Genomic DNA, 22136 nt, shown 5'->3' on the forward strand with positions numbered 1-22136 from the left:
GCTTTAAATGCCCTATTTTTCAGAGATAACAAAAATTGAGAGGTAGTGAACGATTTTTCTTTTTCTTCTATTTCATGGGACTATTTATCAGTGCCTATCTGATAGTCTGTTTGGAAGATTGCAATGGCAGAGAAATCATAGGATGCCAGCCCAATCCGATGAGACCCTGGCAACAAATGAGCTGGTCCTCTCATCCTACAACAATAAAAATCAGTTTGGGAATAGGGAAGATTGTGTATAGATAGTCGTCTTTCCCCTTTCCTCCTTTCTTCCTAGGAAATTTTGGAGAAATCACCTAAACGTTAACTAGGAAACTTTTAGGTGTTAGCTTATATTTTAATGTATTTTAAATATATTAATATACTAATATTTTAAATTATTATTTATTTTAAATATACAAACTCAGTGAGTGGTTTACTGTGATAAATCAACTAGAAGAATTTTCAAAGTAAGCCGATTTCTTAATACATTGAATTTAAAGAATCAGATATGGGATAAAGAGAAAAAAATTACATTCATTTCTCTTTTATTTGGTGTCAAAAGAAACTGATTGCTTGGTCCAGTTTTGGATTTTCTATGGAATTCATTTTTGTAGGATACTTGTACATACTGTATTTACATTCTTTTTTTTTTTTTTTTTTAAGTTTTTAAGTAATCTATACACCTGACATGGGGTTTGAACTCATGACCCTGAGATCAAGAGTCACATGTTTTTCTGACTGAGCTAGCCAGGTGCCCCTATTTATATTCATTTTCTAAACAGCCTTGGTCACCATTCATAGATTCATGATCTAACATTGAGCAAATCTTAGCATGCAGTCTTGTTACCAGATTATCTTGGGGGTTAAAAGAATCCACTGCTACTGAAAAGGGTGTCCCATGCCTATCTCTCTAAGCCAGTAGTCATTAATCTGTGCCAAAGAGCACAATTTCCTTTCCATTAAACCACCAAAAGTAAGAACTTTTATCTTCCCGGCAGCAGAATTTATTTATGGATTTGATTGTATCCCAAATAAAAGTTGTTCTAGGGGATTTGCAATGGAAAATGAAAAGAAATTCTACTGACAAGCTTTGCAAACAACATCAAACTGTCATAAAGCAGAAAGCACGGATCAAACTGTGTCATAAAGCATGAAAACAGTGTCATAAAGCATAAACAAACTATCCTGAACTGATGCAGGGCCAGCTGGATGCTGATGAACTTCTTTTAGAGGGTCTTAATTTTTGCATTTCCTGTGACTCAGCCAAGCCTCCCACTCTCTGTTGAAGAGTCATGGATCATTCCAAAGTAGTTTGCAGTATGCACTTATGCTTTGATGACATCAGAAGCAGTTATATTTAGTCACTAAAACGCAAATATATTTCCCATGAAACCAGCCGTGGCACTCCCTTTTACTAAAATAAGATACTGTTCTCCACCCAATCATAGCAGCTAACTTCTACTGAACAGTCACTGTGGTCAGCTACTATTCTGGGCACATATCATCCATGCACAAAAGTAATCTTCTTAATAAGCCCAATTATTCCTGCCATTTTTCAGATGAGTCAACTGAGGCACGGAAGATTGAAGGACTTGCTCCAGCTCCCATGGAAAAGTCGGAATCTTAAACCAAACCATCTGGCACCAGATGACCTGTCCTATCTCAGCTCCTCTTTTTTTTTTTTTTTTAAATAATTTTTTTTTTTAAGATTTTATTTATTTGAGAGAGAGAGGGAGAGAGCGAGCACAGGCAGACGGAATGGCAGGCAGAGGCAGAGGGAGAAGCAGGCTCCCCGCTGAGCAAGGAGCCCAATGTGGGACTCGATCCCAGGACGCCGGGATCATGACCTGAGCCGAAGGCAGCTGCTCAACCAACTGAGCCACCCAGGCGTCCCGTCTCAGCTCCTCTTGGCTTGTTCTTGCCACAGCCATCAGCTTCCTCATCTTCTGTGCTCCAGTCAAACTGTAAGACTTTGTAGTTCTCTAACACATTCCCAGTTTTTGCATTTAAAAAAAAATTTTTTTAAGATTTTATTTATTTGACAGAGAGAAAGAGAGAGCATGAGAGAGCATGAGAGAGCACAAGCAGCAGGAGCAGCAGGCGAGGGGCGGGGGGGACAGGCCCCCTGCTGAGCAAGGAGCCCCATGTGGGACTTGATCCTAGGACCCTGGGATCATGACCTGAGCTAAAGCCAGGCACCCCCAGTCTTTCCATTTTAAGCTGGATCTCCTTCTTATGCACTGCCACTGCCCCCTGAGCTTGCTGGACTCTGGTTTCTCTGTGAAGGTTGTGTGCTGGACAGCCTTTAAACCAAGGTATTAATTAGGCTTTTGGAGAACTCCATAGCAGAGCAGGGAAGTCTTATAGGACACTGAGGAAGGAGAGCTCCTTCTTGTTTCCTTAGTATTTACCTGCTTAATTTGGCATGGTTGAGAAAGATACTTTACATTATAGTAAATGTAGGTGGGATCTGAGATCTCCTTCGGGGCTAAGCACTAACCCCTTAGTTGTTGGATAATGGAAAGGCTCAAGGTACTATGGAAGGAGCTACTGTAGGTAGGAGATCTCTAGAGAGATTTGGTCTGTTTATTGATACATAGAATGTTCCTTAAATATTTTCATTTATGGCCCTACCAGTGTGTCTTGATTAAAGATTCTTACTTGGTAGCACCTTGTGCTAGTGGTCTAAAAGAGCTTCTAACTACTACCCCCTTCAAATTCTCTTCTTAGCCTCTTCTTCTCTTTTATCACAACTGAAATATGATTTTGTTTGGTGACAATCCATTTATATTCTCCTCTCAAAGAAGTGGAATAAGTCTTCCCAGTCTAGCTTTACTGATCAGAATGCACTGAACTCTTTATTTCATATTGGAGCCAATATTTACAGGGGCCAAGTTCACAATATACTCCAAATTCTGTGTTCCCTGGTCTTATATTTTCATTTCTTTCAGAATTAAAACTTTCTGTATTAGAAATATCCTGCTTTATCCTTCTGTTGGTGAATGGCAAATCTAATGTCATCTGTCAGGGCTGGAAATTTAGGGACTGAAATCCAGATTTTAGAGAATGGATAACTCAGGTGTACCTGTTCTTCCTCTGTTGAGTTGTGCTCCAGCCCCCCTGCACTTTCACCCACTTAACAATCTCCCCCCCTGCAGGCATCTGGCTGTTCTTGCATCAGCCGTATTACTACTTTTAAGAGTTGACTTCTAGTGGCATTAAGGTAAATTTTTGTATCTCTGGTGATAAAACAACCCCAAGCATAAAATCCCTATCATCGGGGCGCCTGGGTGGCTCAGTGGGTTAAAGCCTCTGCCTTCAGCTCAGGTCCTGGTCTCAGGGTCCTGGGATCGAGCCCCGCGTCGGGCTCTCTGCTCGGCAGGAAGCCCGCTTCCTCCTCTCTCTCTGCCTGCCTCTCTGCCTACTTGTGATCTCTCTATGTCAAATAAATAAGTAAATAAAATCTTAAAAAAAAAAATCCGTATCATCTTCCAGCTCTGAACATCACAGTGAAACCTCTCAGAAGAACTGTTGATACACATTGTTTCAATTTCATCTCTCACTCATAACATATCCCAATCTGTTTCACTTTCTTTCAGTTCCCCTGTCAATGACCTTCCTCCTTCTATTACTCAACCCTTCATCCTCCTGCTGCATTCAATAAGGCTTCTCTTGAAGCACTCTCCTCTCTGACTCACAAGGCATTTTCCAGGTTCTGGTCCTACTTCACTGGCTGCTTCTTCTCAGTCTCCCTTGCTGACATGTCTTCTTTTGACCTTGAGGGTTGGTGTGCCTCAAGTAGGTCTCTGTGCTTGTTGTTCTTATTTTCTCTCCCCTAAACTTTCTCTTTGCCTGATTACAAAACGTACACCAGACAGAACCATGTAAAACTGAGGTCTTTGTAAGTGTAAATGAAAATTAGATGAACATCAGGAATTTGTTGATTCATCCCAATACTTCTAACCTAAACCTCTTTCCTGAGTCCCATATCCATTGTCTACCTGACATCTCCACTGGATGTCTAATAGGCATCTCAAACATAGAGCATGTCTAAAGTGGAATTTTTATATCCGTCTATCTTGTTTAATTCCAAATTTTCTCTAGGTCATTAAATGTCACTACTAAGAAGTCATCTTTGACCTACACATTCCTCATCTCCAAAATATAATCCAATGCCAAATCCTTTCTCTTCTTCCATCAATTTCTATGTTGGATTTCTAGGTCAACACTCACCTACTCTAGTCCAAGCAATCCTACAACTTACAATGAACACTGTAATAACTCCCTGTTTTTTCCTGCTTCTACCCTTGTCCCCCTACTACCCAGTCTCTATACCCAGAGTGATCAATTAAAAGTATGTATCAGACTCTCATATTAAACAATCAAGAAAACAAAATAATAGCAAAAAATGCCTCTTCAAAGACTTCCCAGTATGATCAGACTAATCCAAATCCTTACCGAGGTTCATATTAGGGGTTAGAGAACTATAGCAGGCCATGTTGAGTCACTGCCTGTTTTTATAAGTGGTTCTACTGAGACACAGTAGAATGCTCAATTACACATTATCTAGGATAACTTTTGCACTACAGTGGCAAATTGAGTCACTGCAATAGAAACCATTTGGGCTGCAAAAACCTGTATTTACTATCTGAGCCTTTACAGAAAATGTTTGCTGGTCCTCGTTTATAGGGTCTTGTGCTGTCCAGTTCCCACCCAGCTCTGAACTTCCTCTCTGCCTTTAACTCGCATACACTCTTCCCTAGTAGGCCTTGTTCCTATTACAGGACAAGGACTAGTGCTTTATGCCATGAGGGATTTCTTTGTATTTCTACTAGGAATGTTCCTTCTCTGGATCTTTGATTGGATGATACTTTCTCAGATATCTAGCTCTCACTTCCTAGAACAAAGGTATTCCTTGACATTCTATCTTAAGTTGCTCCTGATTGCTCTCCATCTCATTGCAAATTTTTTATTTCCTTCATAGCAGTTATCACAGTTCATAATTACCATGGAGACACCAGCCAAAAAACAGCTAGTATAGTATAATAACATCAGACAAACTAGCTTTTAAGGCAAGACATGTTACTAGACAGACAAGACATTTACCATCTATAGAGAGGATTGTAGATATAGAGGTAGCAGATGAAATAGGCTTTAAAGCAAGAGAGAGTGATAAACAGATATTTTATAATGATAAAAGGATAGTTCAATAAGAAAAAAATCTTAAATTTGCATGTATCTAATAACATAGCCTCAAAATATATAAAGCAAATACTGATAAGTTACATGGAGAAAAAGAAATAGTCACAATCACAGGGCTAGAGGTTTTAATACCATTATTCTAGTAGCTTATACAAATACACCAATAAAATGTTGGTAATAGGTCCTATCCACTCCTATTGAATTCCTTACATTTTTTTTTTCAGGTCTTTGGTAGCCCATCCAATATATTTCCACAGCACCAACTATCTACCATTATAAGGAAATTTTCTATTTTCCATCTGTTTATTTAATTGCTTCCCATACTCCCACACAGATTGGAGACAAATATTACTAAGCCTGTGGACAGGTAGATAAATTGAGACTCAAAGCTAAATAATTTATAGTAGGTCATGCAAAGAGTGATGAGGCCATATGGCTAAAACAGTCAAGCCTTGGTCTTTCTGACCTGTATTTTTTCCCATAGATTACACTTCCTCCCCTGATGAATGAGTTAGCGATTTACTGTATCTTCTTTCTGTAATTGCTATAAACCATTTTATTCCTCATATTATACTCAGATGGGGACTGGCAGAGATTAATATCACCATTAAAAACCTACGAGATGCTGAGGTAGTCGGTCCTATACCATTTCTGTTTAGTTTGTCAGTCTGGCTCCTGTAGAAATGGACAGATCCTAGAGAATGACCGTAGTCCAGACTACTTCAAGCTCAAACAAGTAGAAACCCTGTGCACAGTTGCTGTGGCTGACATGGTATCATTGTTAGAGCAAATTTATAAAGTCTCATGCTCTCATGGTATGCAGCCATTGATTTATTAAATGCATTCTTTCCTATTCTGGTCAGATAAGGGGATCAGACATAGTTTGCATTTATGCGACTGGGACAAACACATTAATTTATGCTTTTGCTTCAGGGCTATGTTAACTCTCCTACCCTCTGTCATAATATAGTCTGAAGAAATTCAGACTGTCTGAGTTTCTCAGAACATTACATCGATCCATTATATGACCTCATGCTGACTGGACACGATGAATAAGACGTGGCTAGCATGCTGGAAGTCTCAGTTTTATGCTCTCCTAGCGGTATAGGACAAACTATACGAAGCATTTACTTTTAAAAACTTATAAACTCTCTGCCTCTTTGAATTGTATATCTTTTCCCAGGTTTTTGCCAACTTGACAATCTAGAAATGTCTTTCTCAAAGCCCTGGGAGCCATCCCTTACAAATATAACCATGAAGAAAGATAGACCCCCCAATTTGTCAGGCTGTGTGGGAGGGTAGGGGAATAACTTGGGTAAGCACCAATAAACACGCACAGATGGTCGAATCACATTGATCAGCACAACCCCTCATGACCTCCGGTACTTTCCCAGTAGCTCATCCCAGTGTTTAAAAACTCACTTTCAATCTCTCTCTCTCTTCCCTAAGCAATAGTCATTTTACCCAAGGTTTATTGAGATATAATTGACATATAACATTGTAAGTTCAAGGTGTATTATGTAATGATTTGATATATGTATATATTGTGACATGCTCATCACAATAAGTTAGTTAACACCCATCATTTCACAGTTACACATTTTTCTTCTTGTGAGGAGAACATTCCAGGTCTACTTTTGGCAACTTTTCAATGTACTATCAACATTGTTCACCTGAGCATAGTCTTCCTTGCCTATTTAATTCTATCTAGTATCATCTTTCTTTGAGCCAGGTTTCATGATGAGAACTGGAGAAGCTGCTTTGGGTATATTGAGGATTTCCGAGCTTCCCCTTCAGCCCTGAACCACCTACTTTTGGTTTATGACATGAGAGAAGAACAAACATTTATTTTATTTGAGCAGCTGAATTTATGTATTTCCTTGTTGGAACAGCTTGGCCTGTGTCACAAGTAACAGAAGATCTATTTGACCAAGTTCCTTTAAAGACAGGATCAAGTTTGAAAAACAACAACAAAAAAAGAAATTTAACTTTGTTTTTTCCCTCTGAGCATGCATTATGACACTAAACTTTGTTAAAAGTCAAAACTTAGGAAATAAAAAAAACTTAGGAAAATACAAAAGTACATGTAATATCCATCACCAAAAAATTGAAATAAAATGTGATATTTAAGTCTTGGACCAAAATTGTATTGTTCAGAAACAGGAAAACAGAAAAAGATGAATTTATAACATTTTAAGATTCAATTTGGCCAAGTTCTACAGTGATTTATTTATTAGAAGAACATTGCAGAGAACCTAACCTGAAGTCCAGTTTATTTACTCAATATTTCAATTGCTTAGAAAAAATATAACATAAATGTAGAAGAAGAATACTTCTCTGTTATTAGGATCATGTGCATTTTGATTTTCTAATGAGCTTTTTGCCATGTCCATATTACAGTTTTTTGGGATAACACTAATTTTTACCATGTCATTCACTGATGTGCTTTCTTTTTTCCTTTATTCTATTTGTCAATATTCTTTAAATTGATTCAATACAAACTTATGAATATATAGATTGTGCCTGAAGATCTTTTAGGTGTCAAAGTGGTAAAGAGATCCTCAGTGGGAGATGGACAATAAAGTATGAACAAGTCACAAAAACAAGAGAATATTCATTTGTGATAAATCAGAGGTGGGGCTGGCAGAAGGAAACAGAATGCTGCCAAGAAAACTCAGTGGGTGGGGAAGACAGAACTAGGTTAGCTAAGCTGGCTGGGTGTACACACCTGTGCAGAGCCAGAAGAGAGGATTCAAGACCCAGGGAAATGCAACTTCAAGACCCCCTGGCAAGAAGAGATCTTGACTCCCCAGAAGAGGCAGAGGTGACTGAAGGGGAATAAAGTGAACAAGGAAGAGAGCAGGTTGGGATGAGGTAGAACTGAAGAGGCAGGCATGATGGGAGGTTAAATTCTAAGCACAAAGCAGAGTTTTAAGGGAAGCAGTAACAGGATCGATTTACATTTGTTGGAAATTACTCTGGTAGTGCCCAGATTAAAAGAAAGACCCTTTTACCCTCTGCCATTGAAGTCCCATGCTGCTGGGGGCGGGGATTCAGAAGAGGAATGACTTCCCTGCTTTGGGAACTTGTAGTGAAATCTCCAGACTCCAGGGCTCATTTGCATATTATGGTCTGATTGGTCTGAAAAGGTTTCTCTTTTGTATGCCAGTCAGACTTGCAGCCTGATGGATTGAGGCTGAAACAAGTTAAAAAAAAAAAAAAAAAAAAAAAAAAAGAAAGAAAAAAGAAAAATCTATCCAGCTAGGCACAGGGTTTTTTTGTTGTTATTTTGTTCCCTTGCTTTTTAGTAGGGCCTGAAGAGATCACTAGGGAGAATCAGGGGCCATAGGTTAGTTTGGCCTCTGTACCCCCCAGGGAGGAGAGCAGAGAAAGAGAACCTCAGAAGACATGGGGATTTCTCTGGGGCATCCAAAGAAATCAGCAAGTGCCACATATTCCCTTTAGCATTCTGTTTTAACTCTGCATCTTCTCCACATCAGGATTTAAGAAGCAAAACAAAACTTTGTTCCTTAAACTTCTCAACACTATGCGTATCACAATGAAGGGAAAGGAGCTGGAATTAAATCATTCATGCACTAATTTACATGCAGCAGAAAATCCAAAGTAACTGCTCTAATACTTGGCAAACTATTATTTAGGAGATGAGCATATTTGAATAATTAATATACATGATTAACATACTTTAAGACTATTTTTGCTGTATTGGCATTACAGGAAAAGGGATTTTAACTATCTGTAAAAACTATATTGGACAAGCATCCTTGATGATGATTAAAACTCAACGATTTTTTTTTGTTTGTTTTCTTTTAGGAGACGACTAAATGCATTTGAAATACTTCATTAACTAGAAAGTCTGTTTTATGCCGTGCAGAGATGAATTTATACTTGTGCAATATGCAAATATTTTCAAGGTATAAAATTGTAACTGCTGTTGAATTCAATTGAAGCGCCATGAAAAGTGAAACATAGTTCATAATTTCATATTTCATTTTAACAGCCTTGGCTAAGCATTTTTTTAGAATTGAGAGTTTTGAAGTATATCACTTTTAGTGACGATGATCTCACCTCCCTAAGCACTGTCTGCCAGGCTTCCTGGGGGCACAACTACCATCCTCAGTTTCCAAACAGGACCAGAGTGGGAACCTGGCTGCACAGGAAGGCAGGAACCTGCCCAGCAGCTGCAAATTCCACCTTTACATGTTCACATATGCCTTTGATTTCATAACCTCTCCTAAAATATAAATACCCTCTGGAAAAATGGGATTTAAAACCTGGCAGCATTTTTTCTTTCACTTGTTGGCTTTAAAAAAATATTTAACATTACAAAAATGTAATGAAGGGAGAGCTTTGGATTGTACCTGGAATATTTTTGTGGTAGGAAGGAAGGGTTTATGAGAGGAGCTCCAGAAACCTGGAAAGAGGAGAGAAGAGGCATCCATTGTTACCTCTGGAAGGAACTCTGGCTTGGATGTCAGATCGTCTTGATTTTTACCCCAGGTTTATAAACAAAGCCAACATAAGTACTCAGGGGAAAAGAGATCCAGACCAGGTCCAACCTTTGTGTGACGCTTATACATTTCTGGTAGAAAGAATAATTAAAATTTATGAATATAAATTTAGGCATAGATCCCTAGAAGGGGCTTATGTAGTGAGGGACCTTGAAGCTTAAACTCTTCATGTAATGTTAAATTCTGCTCCAGGTGGATGTCAGAATTGTATCATATTTTCATATGATACAGCTGAGATCCACAGATAAGAAATGGGTTCCAGCTGGTGTTTGGTAGGGCCTGGAACCTGGTCTCCTGAAGAGGAAATCTCTGCTCCTTCTAGTACACAGTGGGAGCTCCCCATGTGACCTCAGGCAAATCACTTCACGACTTTGGCCCTTCAGTTCCGTCTTGAAAAATGAAAGTCAAACAAAATGAACATAAAGGTCTTCCCAGTTTCATAAAAGCACTGGCCATTTACACAAGTTGAAAAACAACAAAATTATCCCCCCTGCTTCTCAGAATCTCGGCCCCTGTGATCCAGCAGAACAGAACACAGCAAGGGACAGAAACACTGTGACGTCAGCCTCCCAGGGGTGGATTGCTGATCCTAGCCTACCATAGCGTGGCTGCTTGGGCCAGTCACTTCTATTTTCTCCTTTATAAAATAATGATGATTATATAACTTCACCCACAGTGCAGCCATTTTTTGTTCAGTTACCAAATGAAAAACAGCTCCTATCCGTATTCCTGAGACACCTTCTTCCCCCATAGTTTTTCTCTTACCATTTCCAACAAGAATGCCTTCGCAGAATGCATTTCAGTATCGGGATAGAACCAGGGTATCAGCATAACTGCCCTTTTCATTTCTATTCTGTTGTTTCCCCACATACTAAACAACTGAGGTGGGAGACATTCTCTCAGTAACTAAGGGCCCACTATCTTTCTGGGGTTTCTTAATTTTTGTTTTGTTTTAGTTTGGTTTGGGTTTTTTGGTCGTCCCTCTTGCTAAAGCAATTACTTTCAGAGGCTTCTGGTGGTATCATCAGTTGGACAATGCAATCTTGGTTTCAGCTCAGGCTGTGATCTCAGGGTGTTGAGACTGAGCCCCGTGTCTGGCTCCACATGGAGTCTGCTTGGAGTATCTCTCTCCCTCTGCTTCTAGTTCTTCCCTCCCCTCCCTCCTCCCTCTCTCGTTCTCTCTGTCTCTCAAAGAAATAAATAAATCTTTTTAAAAAAATACTTTCATTTATCTTTTCTTCTAGAAGACCATGTTGTCTTTGGAGCTGCTTTCTCTCCTGTCCTCAGGAATTTTCTTTTTCTGAGTGAGGGAGCTTGGAGGCACCTGTCTGCCTCCCACACATTTCAGCTCTTCTCCTTAGCCACAGTCTGATTCAGGCACTGACTTGTTTGACTCTGGCTATGGTGAGACAGGTAGTTGCCTCTCAAAGCCTCTGTTTTCTCATTCACAAGTTGGGAATATAATTGTTTCTCCGTAACTGTGGAGTTAAATTAACCAAAGCATGTAAACGAGTTAGCATACTGTCTAACACACAGCAAGCCCTCAAGTACTATGGATTCTTTTATCCTCATAATCATTATTATGTGCAGAGAGTTTGGTAGCACCCGGTTCCCTTTCCCCCTGCAAAATACTTTCCAGAACGGGTCCAGTGAGACCACAAGTTTCATAGTCTGGAAATAATGAGCAAAAGGTTAAATATGTGGGTAAAGTTATCTACTGATCAGGGACACTTCTTCTTACGATTGCAGAATCCATTCTTATGCTGATATATGGTAATCCTATTGCATTCTTAGGAACCCTTGTCTTTTGTAAAAAAAAAAAAAAATCTTAAATGATTAAACATTCTTAAGAGACATTAATTTATGCTATGATTGAGACTGCATTTTACTTCTTTCAAAACAATCTTTTAATAAGTAATTTCAAAAGATATGTTCAAAATAGGAATGCCATCAGGGAAATGTTGATGCAGATGGGATTTTTTAGAGCTCAAAGTAATTAAGGGTTCTTGGCAAGGAGAAAAAAAAAAAAACTTTGAAGAAATAGAATCCAATTTCTTATCCATGATAATTTAATGTTGTACCTTTAAACTGTCTTATTAGTACTTATTTATGATCTGCCCAAATTTAGCATAACGGCATATAATTGAAGTTCTTGTATTCTGGGTGCATTCATTTAAAATATTGATTGAGTCAATGTCCTATTTTACAGTGTTCCACTTTAATGCAATAAAGATGAGCTATCATCTAGGTCTTCAAGAGTGAAACCGAGTTCTGGAGTTACTATTTGGCATGAAAAGATAGCATTACCTAATAATGAAAGTTTGTTGGCTCTGAAAGTCCTCTAGAGTTTCTTATATATTAGTATTATTTAGGTTTCTGATGATTGACTAATGGTGTGAACATGTTTGGTTAAATGCAAACAAATCCCCTATCAATAAAGAGTAACACTTTGCTTAATGGAAAAATGAGAACTGATGATTTGTTAATGTAAATCATAACACACAGGGATTTGAAGCATCAAAATCTCAATTACTCTCATTATAATACTGAAATCCTTACTAACTATTGTGTCTCAGAAACTATAAATTTACAGAAGAATGAATAGAGAACATCCATACATTCCTTATTGACTGATTCATTAAGCTTTATGAGTATCAACTATACAACAAGATGTACACTGGTTGTTATATACGCAAATATTGAAAGCAACTGGAGCCAAAAAATGAACAAAGGAGTCAAAACAAACAATTATGAACTGTGACCCATTTGCAGTTTGAAACTTCCGAACTTTGAAAGAAACAAAGAGAAAAAAAGGTTAGAAAATAATGGGGGAGTAGAAATTAGAAAGGATGGCGGTATCCGTGGAGAATAGGATTATGCTGAGGCTTAAGTGATTCCAGGAGAAACACTGGAAGAAGAATTCTAGCAGTAAAGGTCCCCCAATACTCCATTATTTGATAAAGAGGAAGGTCAGAGTGGCCCAAGGCTAGTGAAGGAAGAGAAAAATGCATTGAGAGGACTGGACAGAGTGAAGTCAGATTATGCCTGTAAGTAGGACAGTTAGATTTTAACCAATAGGCCGTGGGGACCCTTAATTTCTGGAAGGGATTCATTTAATATAGAAGTTACACATTGGGTTCTTGCTACTAGAGAGCAGATATCATTCCTCTTGAATCCGAACAAATCAGGAGCAATGCACTGGAAGGAAATAAAGGAAAGTGACCATGGTGGGTGGGGAAGAATTATATGAAAGTGGGGGAACACACGGTGAGAAAAGATGAGAAGCACAGCTTTTAATATTGATTTTTTTTTAAGATTTTATTTATTTATTTGACAGACAGAGATCACAAGTAGGCTGAGAGGCAGCCAGAGAGAGAGGAGGAAGCAGGCTCCCTGCTGAGCAGAGAGCCCAAAGCGGGACTCGATCCCAGGACCCTGAGATCATGACCTGAGCTGAAGGCAGAGGTTTTAACCCACTGAGCCACCCAGATGCCCTAATATTGATTTTTTTTAATAAAGTTTGTATTTATTTATATTTGAGAGAGAGTAAGTGTGTGGATGGGAATGGGGGAAGGGCAGAGAGAGAAGGGGAGAGAATCTGAGGCAGACTCCATGCTGAGCTGAGTCCAAGATGGGGCTCAATCCCAAGACCCCACGATCATGACCTGAGCCAAAAACAAGAGTCAGACACTTAACTGACTGAGTCACCCAGGTGCCCCAATATTGATTTTTAATATGAATACAGTCCTTTCAAGAGATTAGAATCTTAGTTTCTTTCTTTCTTTTTTTTTTTTTTTTTTTTTTTAAAGATTTTATTTACTTATTTGTCAGAGAGAGAGCAAGCGAGAGAGCGAGCACAGGCAGACAGAGTGGCAGGCAGAGTCAGAGGAAGAAGCAGGCTCCCTGCGGAGCAAGGAGCCCGATGTGGGACTCGATCCCAGGACGCTGGGATCATGACCTGAGCCGAAGGCAGCTGCTTAACCAACTGAGCCACCCAGGCGTCCCAGAATCTTAGTTTCTAATAGAGGAATTATTTGTTAAGCAAATGTTTATTGATCTGATATGTGTTGGAATCTTCCAATTTAATAAGATTTAATATAATCAGATTGGTTATACAATAATGGAAATCATGAATGCAGGTTATAGAAAGTGAAAATCTCTCTGGTACAGACAGTGCTTCAGGTGGAAGACAAGGTCATTCATTTGAATATATTTTATATACTGATCATAGGAAATTATTAGCAAGGCTGTCTACACTCTGGAATAATAGAGACTTCGCTCTCATCTGCATCTTTCCCTGAAAGACCTCACAGCCAGTGGAAAGAAGACAACTACAATAGTCCAACCTGATAGGGTTCTGAAGGTCCCTAATGTGTGCAGTACACAGAATTGCAGCTTCATTCATTTATCCCACAACAAAACTCACTGGGCACCAATATGTGCCAGCTATCACCAACATGTCTGCTCTAGAATAATTCTTCACAAAATTTAAAAAGGAAAACCTATACTGCATGCCTAGTTTGAACTAGACAACACGTTGATGGGGTTCCTCTTTATTCTCATTGATCCCAAGACTGTATTACCCTCTTCCCGCTTTCAGGAGGAAACTATTGTTTTAGCAGTCGGGGGATATGTAGAACAGTATGGTTTCATGTTTGTCACAGTTTAGAGACCGTTTCCTTCATAGTATGCAGAGGCACACTTTCTTCTAGAGTTTTACTAGATAGAGGAACCATCAGATAACCACCGACGGCAGCCGAGCTTTCCAGAACACCCCCGCTGTCTGAAATGATACCGTAGATAAATTCAGACTAAAGATTCTTGGTCACTCTAGGGACCCCACAGATCAGACCACAGATGCCAGCCATTGATTTAGTCACCCAGAGCCTGCTCTGACCTTGGGATTCCTGCCTTTACACCTGCTGCTTACACCATTAAAAGTAGCAGTAACAACCGAAGGACTCTTACTTCACCCACAAGGTAAGCACAGACTCTTAGCTTTTCCACTGTTTGCCAAGCACTCCTTTTGATTGTTAGTTTTTAGATGTTTTTATACACCCCTTGAGACATCTGGTGTGCGGTCTCCATGGCTACTCTTTCTGAAGAGTTCTTTTGGCAACGGTACAACCTGCATGATTCAGGACTTTCAGATTCTCATTAAAACAATCCAGCCTTATGACGAGGCCATGATTGCCTATGAACTGGGTGGGAATATCACCGGTTTTGAGAGTGATACTTATGTTAATATCCGTTTCATTTTCAAAGCTTTTATTATTATTTTTACAATTTTTACTTATTTATTTTTAAAGATTTTATTTATTTATTCATGAGAGACAGAGAGAGAGAGAGGGGGGCAGAGGCAGGGGGAGAAACAGACTCCCCACCAACAGGGAGCTTGATGTGGGACTCGATCCCAGGACCCTGAGATCATGACCTGAGGTGAAGGCAGACAATTAACAGATTGAGCCACCCAGGTGCCCTTGAAGCTTTTTTTTTTCTTTTAAACACTGAACTTTACATCAGAAAACTCCTACATCACTATAGAAGGCCGATCTCCACAATGTGGAAAGAGAAGCCATGACCCAGAGTCACTCAGTGTGTTCAGCTGACACATAAACTAGGATCCCCCAGCTCCCGATTTCTACTTCGGCACACTGTCCATCTATATTGTGGTACCCATATGGGGGTCTTTTCGGATGGTTTCTGCTTATCCTGAGTCATTAATCATCACACCATCATAAAGCAAAAATAGATGCATCTTTGCAACTCACCTTGCTATGGACTGAAAGTTTGTGTCTCCCCAAAATTTATATTCAAAGCCCTAATCTCCAGTGTGATATTCGGAGGGGGGGACTTTGAGAGGTAATCAGGTGATAAGGGTAGAGCCCACATGATAGGACATAAGAGCCTGCTTCCTCTTTCTCTCTGCCTTGTGAAGGATACAGCAAACAGTTGTCTGTCTGCAAACTAGAACCCCAGTTGCCCAGTATCTTATTAGACTTCTTAGCTATCAAAACTGTGAGGAATACATTTCTATTTTTTAAGACAACCACCCAATTTAAAGAATTTTATTTGAGGGAAAGAAAGAGAAAGAGAGCAGGGGAAGGAGCCGAGGGAGAAGCAGACTCTCTGAGCAGGGAATCTGACTTGTGGCAGGATCTCAGGACCCAGGATCATGACTTGAGCCAAAGGCAGATGCTTACTGGACTGAACCACCCAGGGTGCCCCCTAATCTGTCATAATTTTGTTATAGCAGCCTGAACTAACACACATCTAGAACAACAGATTTCTTATTTATGACTAAGGAAACAGTAGAAAAAATTATTTTAAACGCCACACCACAGAAACTTAACTCAATTCCTCATTTTATATATATATATGTATATACATATATATATATATATATATATATATATATATACACATACACACACACACACACACACACACACACATATATATATATATATATATATATATATATATATATATATATATATACACACACACATCCCCCCCCCCCCAGAAGTTTTCCCCAGTACCAGAATTCTCATTTTTAGTCTTTGGATTTTGTATGGAGATGCCAGATTCAAGAAAACATGGGTATGATTGTCTTTACATTTAAAACATTCTTTGCAAGCCTCGACAAGTTTAAAACAACAAACCAGGAAAAGTTCTGAGTTTTTCTACTTTCCCTTTCACTGACAATATTTGGTGAATATATAACTAATAAAGTTGAAACCATTTAATGAAAGGGGGAAGGAAGGTGAATAATAAACAAGCTAGAAATTTAGCTCTTAAAAAATGGCATCCTGGGGCGCCTGGGTGGCTCAGTGGGTTAAAGCCTCTACTTTCGGCTCAGGTCATGGTCTCAGGGTCCTGGGATCGAGCCCCGCATCGGGCTTTCTGCTCAGCGGGGGGCCTGCTTCCTCCTCTCTCTCTCTCTCTCTCTGCCTGCCTTTCTGCCTACTTGTGATCTGTCAAATAAATAAATAAAATCTTTAAAAACAAACAAACAAACAGCATCCTGAGCAAAGTAATTTATAAAACACTTTTAGGGTATGCTAATTTCATTACACACACACACACACACACACACACACGTCCATTATAAAAATATTTGGAAAACTGGCATACTATAGTTCTCACTTTAAAATATGTTAACCAAAGTTCCAATAATGTCAAAGATAACAAATGTCTTTAACTTCTCTAATTCGGGATGTTCTGAAAAAGACTCCTCTTCTTTTCATTTCCATCATTATCTTCTAGAATATACTTTGACTCTAAAGGAGAGCAAGTTGGGAATGGGTCCTACAGTTTCACATACCACTCTAGCCACAAGACCTTAGAAGCTGACTCTGCTTGCTTTGAGAGCCTGTTATTTTGTTTTAAACTAGATGTCTGGATCACAATCTCCTGTACAGCTGTCCCCCTAATCACAGTGTAGTCACTTAATGAATTCTCACATCCACACACTTTTTCAAACATCCAGAATGACCAAAACTCAGCAGCATGATGTAAGGACATGGCTCGGGGTGTCCAGAGACCAGGAAGCCAGGCTTGATGGAAATGTTTAATCTTGGGGTTTGTGCATCTGAACATTAAGGAGGTGAGAACAATATCACTTCCTCCTGCAGTCGTCTATGGTTCTACGATGTGGTCTTTCTCCTGGCTCCAAGGCAAAGATCTGAAATATTTGGCAGTCTCAGAGTTTAGTAAGGGTATTCCCTGAGTTACTGGGGTCTTTGGAGATTACATCAATAAGAAGATTAAAGGATCTTAAAAGGTTAACTATCAGAGCACTTCAAATAGATCTGAAAAGGCACTTGCAATTTCCTGAAAAGATGAAAGGATTGTGAAAGGGAAGGATGTTTCTGACCAGTTTTCCAGTGAAATACAATGAATGGGAACTTAGTGGCAGATAATACCCCCATTAAAATAATGGTGGGTGCTTTAACAACTAAATCCTAAATTATCAGTGGCTTATATAAAGTTTTTTTTTTTTTCTTTCTTCTTATTTATGTAACAGCCCAGTGCAATTGTTCCTGGCCAGCAGAAGTTTTTTTAATCCAGCTGGTGATCCAGGAATCAAAGCTTTCCTCATCTTATGGTTTGGGGTCCTTTGCATCTAGTCCCAGAGAAAGAAGGAACACCTCCTACTTAAATGCCTTGTACCAGTTACAAACTTCTTGTCCAAATGGGCCAGATGGTTCCCCTAAAGGCAAGAGCTGGACAATGGCACTTCAGTCTCAGCAGTATTAAATAAAAAATGGAGATGAACCCTGATAATTCCCAGAGCAGACAAAACTACTTAAGCCATGTAAGTAAAATGAGTAAAATTTTGAATTATTTGGAGTTGTCGCAGCCACTTTAGGAAACATTGAACTTAGATAAGATAGTCCACCTTAAGGGGCACCCTTGAAAATTGAGGATTCTGAGCCTCTACTTGCTATCCAGACGCTCTTAAAAAACAAGATGAGTCCAAAAATAGCTCAGAACAGATTTTTACAGCATGCGAATAATCAATCTTCAGGTAAAAAAACAAAACAAAACAAAAAAACAGTTGGCCTTCTGAGTAAGTAACCTTGACAGAGTCTGTCTGCCAGCAACAGTTTGAATGCTGCTGTTTTTCTGAGTTCTGCATTATTGTGCCTGAGGCATGGCAAAATTTTTAAAATGAGAGCTATAAGACCTCTGTGTCTGTCTATATATCTAGTATGGATAGGTATTTTTTTCTTAAGTTCTATTTAATTGGCTTAAAGAAAAATAATCACTTATATAAATATTCCTGAAATGCTGAAATATAGAAACAAACCCAAATGTTTGAAGTTTACATGATGTGGGACAATTGCTAATCAATAAAAACTAAATCCTAAATTATCAGTGGCTTAAGTTTGTTGGTTTAATAAAAGCAAGCGTGTCTTCAGATTCGGCAACATTAAATATAGTGCAAACATGCAATGTTTCTACCTGCGTTTACTAGACAAATAAGCTCATGCTGTCTCTAGGTTACAAAATTTATCAGCAAAAAAATAACTTGAGATGATGGTTAGATCTTTGATGTCTAATCTAAACATAATTGTTAAAAACAAGTAACTTAGAGAGAAGTAAATGAAAGTTTATACTAACAAACTTAATATTCATTGAATATCTAGATCTTTTCTAAGAAAACAATATACTGGGACATTGATTACTAAACGTGTTTAACTTTACTTTTGGCTTAACATTTACATAGAAACAAAAAATTGATTTTGCCGCATTAAATCAAATTGTATGAAAAACATGGCTCTAAAATGTTATGTTTTACTTATGTATACATTTGCTAATCCTCAATAGGATGCTAGTATGTGGTAGACAGTTGCTAATATATGATACACGGATAATTTCCTAGTTTTCATTGGAAAGTAAAGGTTGCAAATATTTAAAATTTATAATGTGTAAAAAGGAACTACTAGAAACAATAAGAGAGAAGGGAAACAACGTTGTATGAAAAATATGGGAGGAAAATAAGATGCATTTTTATATGAAGACGATTCAAGGAAGAGAAAATGTGTTTTTGTTACTATAAAAGAATAAGGTCTAAAATAAAATGCCTGCTTATTCTAAAACAAGAAGGAAAGGAGTAAGACAAAACCTGAACTGATACAGAAAGTTGCAGGTTTGTGGAAAAGAAATTTTTATGTTGTGAGTTCAAAGCTGGCTAAATTGAATAGATTTTATAAGGGTTTTCAAGGTCATTTTAAAATGAGCTGTATAGTGTGCAAATATAAAACCAGAGTTCAATTTTGTTAAAGACACAACATTTTTTTACATTATTGGTCTACTTACTAAAAGTTGAATTTTTTTTTTCCAAATAAGGTAATAAGGTAATCTGTCCAGGAAACAAAGATTCTTTGTCTTAGAAATATTTCCTGTGTTCCACATTATCTTTATCAGGTCTTTGACTACTTAGCAAAACTGAGTCTTTTTAATATTAAATGAGTTAAGTTCTTCTTACAACTATGTGAAAGCTTTCTGTATTTTCCTAGATCTTTAGACTGCCAGTGATTGGATACTAAGTCTTGTTTCATAGTGACTGATGTTTCTGTTTGATCAAATGTCTTCAGTCTTTTGACATTTTGATAAGCTTCCCTAAATCAAATCTGGATGACATCTCCTTGACCTCAAACTAACTAGACCTTTCCAGAGGGGCTCTGGAAATTCTCAAAAGATCTGCTTTCTCTCCTTATAAAAAGACACTGATTTATTCAGATTTACTGGATACATGGAGGTTCATGGTAAACACTGTCAAATAAAAAGTAATGCTTAAGCCTTAGATTATATTTACATGGGTACATATTACAAATATAATTCAGAAATTATATGAAATTCCTCAACTTCTGATGTTCTGATGTAATATCAGTCATAAGTCCAGTTTTCACTTTGAAATATTATAGAGCACAAAAACAACATAATCACTTATCAATTGTATCATTGTGTCTGTATGGACTCTCATCAGATTTTTTTTTTTTTCTCATCAGATCTTTAACCAGAGCTATTTTTAAAGTCTTTTGTCCCTCACAGACACTCGTTTTACTCTCAGTTCTTCTCTGAAAGCATATACAATGATCTACATATAAAAATGCTTCCTCCTTAAAGAGATTCATGGAAAAGATCCTGACATGTCCTCCACCCTGTAAGTTTCTGATAACTTTAAGATCATCAGGCTGAACTAGGTAAGACTTTCCAAAATTCTGAATGCAAACAATTGGTTTATAAAACTGCTAACCCAAGATGAAGAAAAATGAGAATTATAGGAAAATGAATGAACTGATGAAGATTATAGCATGTAGGACTTGACTTAAAACATTGCCGGTTCCTTAATGTTTTCTTTCCCAGATTTAAAGGATCTATTTCTCCTCTCTTTTAGGCTTTCTATAACTTACAGCAATTTGGAAAAATATGCTTTTGTAAACTGAAATTGAAAAGTTTATCTTTCTCCCCCTCCAGAATTTAGGAGCTCTTCATATTCTTATTTTTCATGACAACATATATAACACCTAAGTTCAATAAGAATCTACTCTCTTTGTGTAACAGGACACAATTAAACAAGTTAATTAGTTTGGCTTCTTAGCCTAGAGAGACTTTTAAGACTTAATCAGAAATTCCTTATTACCCAACAATTTTAAAGCACTAAGGTTGTCTTTACTGAGCCAATAAAACCCCTTAGATACGACCAAAGCTTTGACTGAAATGTCATATTTGAGAATATGTATAGAATTACTATTCTTCCTTCATTTGTCTAAATGATCAAGCCAAGCTTCATAAGATGAGACTTCTTATTTTACAAGTGTTTCATCATAAATATCTTTGATAAGAATGGGAGGACTATTTAAAAAATGTCTTTCAATAGAAAACTGTAGGATACCTATTACCAGATTCTAGTCCTGTTAGTGGTCCTTAAGATTCTGTTATCTACTTCAGAGAAGCCACCACAACATATCGGACATGGAAAAACCTTCATGTCTGTGCACCAGAATACCGAATTTGGCATCAAAGACAGTCAAACTGCAAACCAGGAAAATCTGTCAGACTGAAACTACAATTGTTTTTCTGTCATCTGAAGATGCTTCCAACTCAGATCTCGAGATTAGAATCTGAGCTTAATATTTGTTTGAACTCTAACTTTTGTTAACCTTTCGACCTGTGTTTAAAATTAATCTTTGTTGTTTCTTTTGTTTCCATAGAAATGCCTCTCATTAAATTACCTGGTTGCTCAGATCATTTGGAGGCCTAATTTAGGTAGAAGTTCACCTGTGACACCACTTCCTAAAATAAAACATCCTAGTATTCATCTTGTCCTAAGTAATCATGAGGATAGGTGATTACTAATGCATCATGTTGTACTTATATAAATAATTCAGAAAAAAGTGGAAACCCAATTGCCCATTATTAAAAAAAAACCTGTAGGTTGATTTAGAAAGGTAAAACCTGAGTCTTATTACAACCTGTTTGATTTAATTAATTGGTTAAATCTTGACTCCTGGGAAATTTTTCAATTCTTGGCAGTTCTTTTTATAGTGATCATACAAACATCCCTAGTGCACTGTATGCTCTGAACGGTTTGACATGCCTTTCAGCAAACACACGTCAAATGAGACCCATCAGGACTGGACACGTGCAAGAGCTCAATTATCCGACCTCTCAGGTCTACGATGATCACATGGACTGCATGACACTCCATCCTGACTCAACGAGCCCAAACAGCAAACATGGGATGCCTCAGCCTGGCTAGATCAACAGCGGTGCTTGGCAGGAATGCTGTATGAACTGGTCACACTCTCAGCTTGCTGAGAAAAGGACCCAAAGTGGGGCTGTTAAAATTAAAGGCAAAATGGAAACTAGGCTTGAGAATTCCCTGAGCAAGCGTCAAACACTTAAGCCA

This window comes from Mustela lutreola, chromosome 3, assembly GCF_030435805.1.
Source record: "Mustela lutreola isolate mMusLut2 chromosome 3, mMusLut2.pri, whole genome shotgun sequence".
Classification (NCBI taxonomy): Eukaryota; Metazoa; Chordata; class Mammalia; order Carnivora; family Mustelidae; genus Mustela; species Mustela lutreola.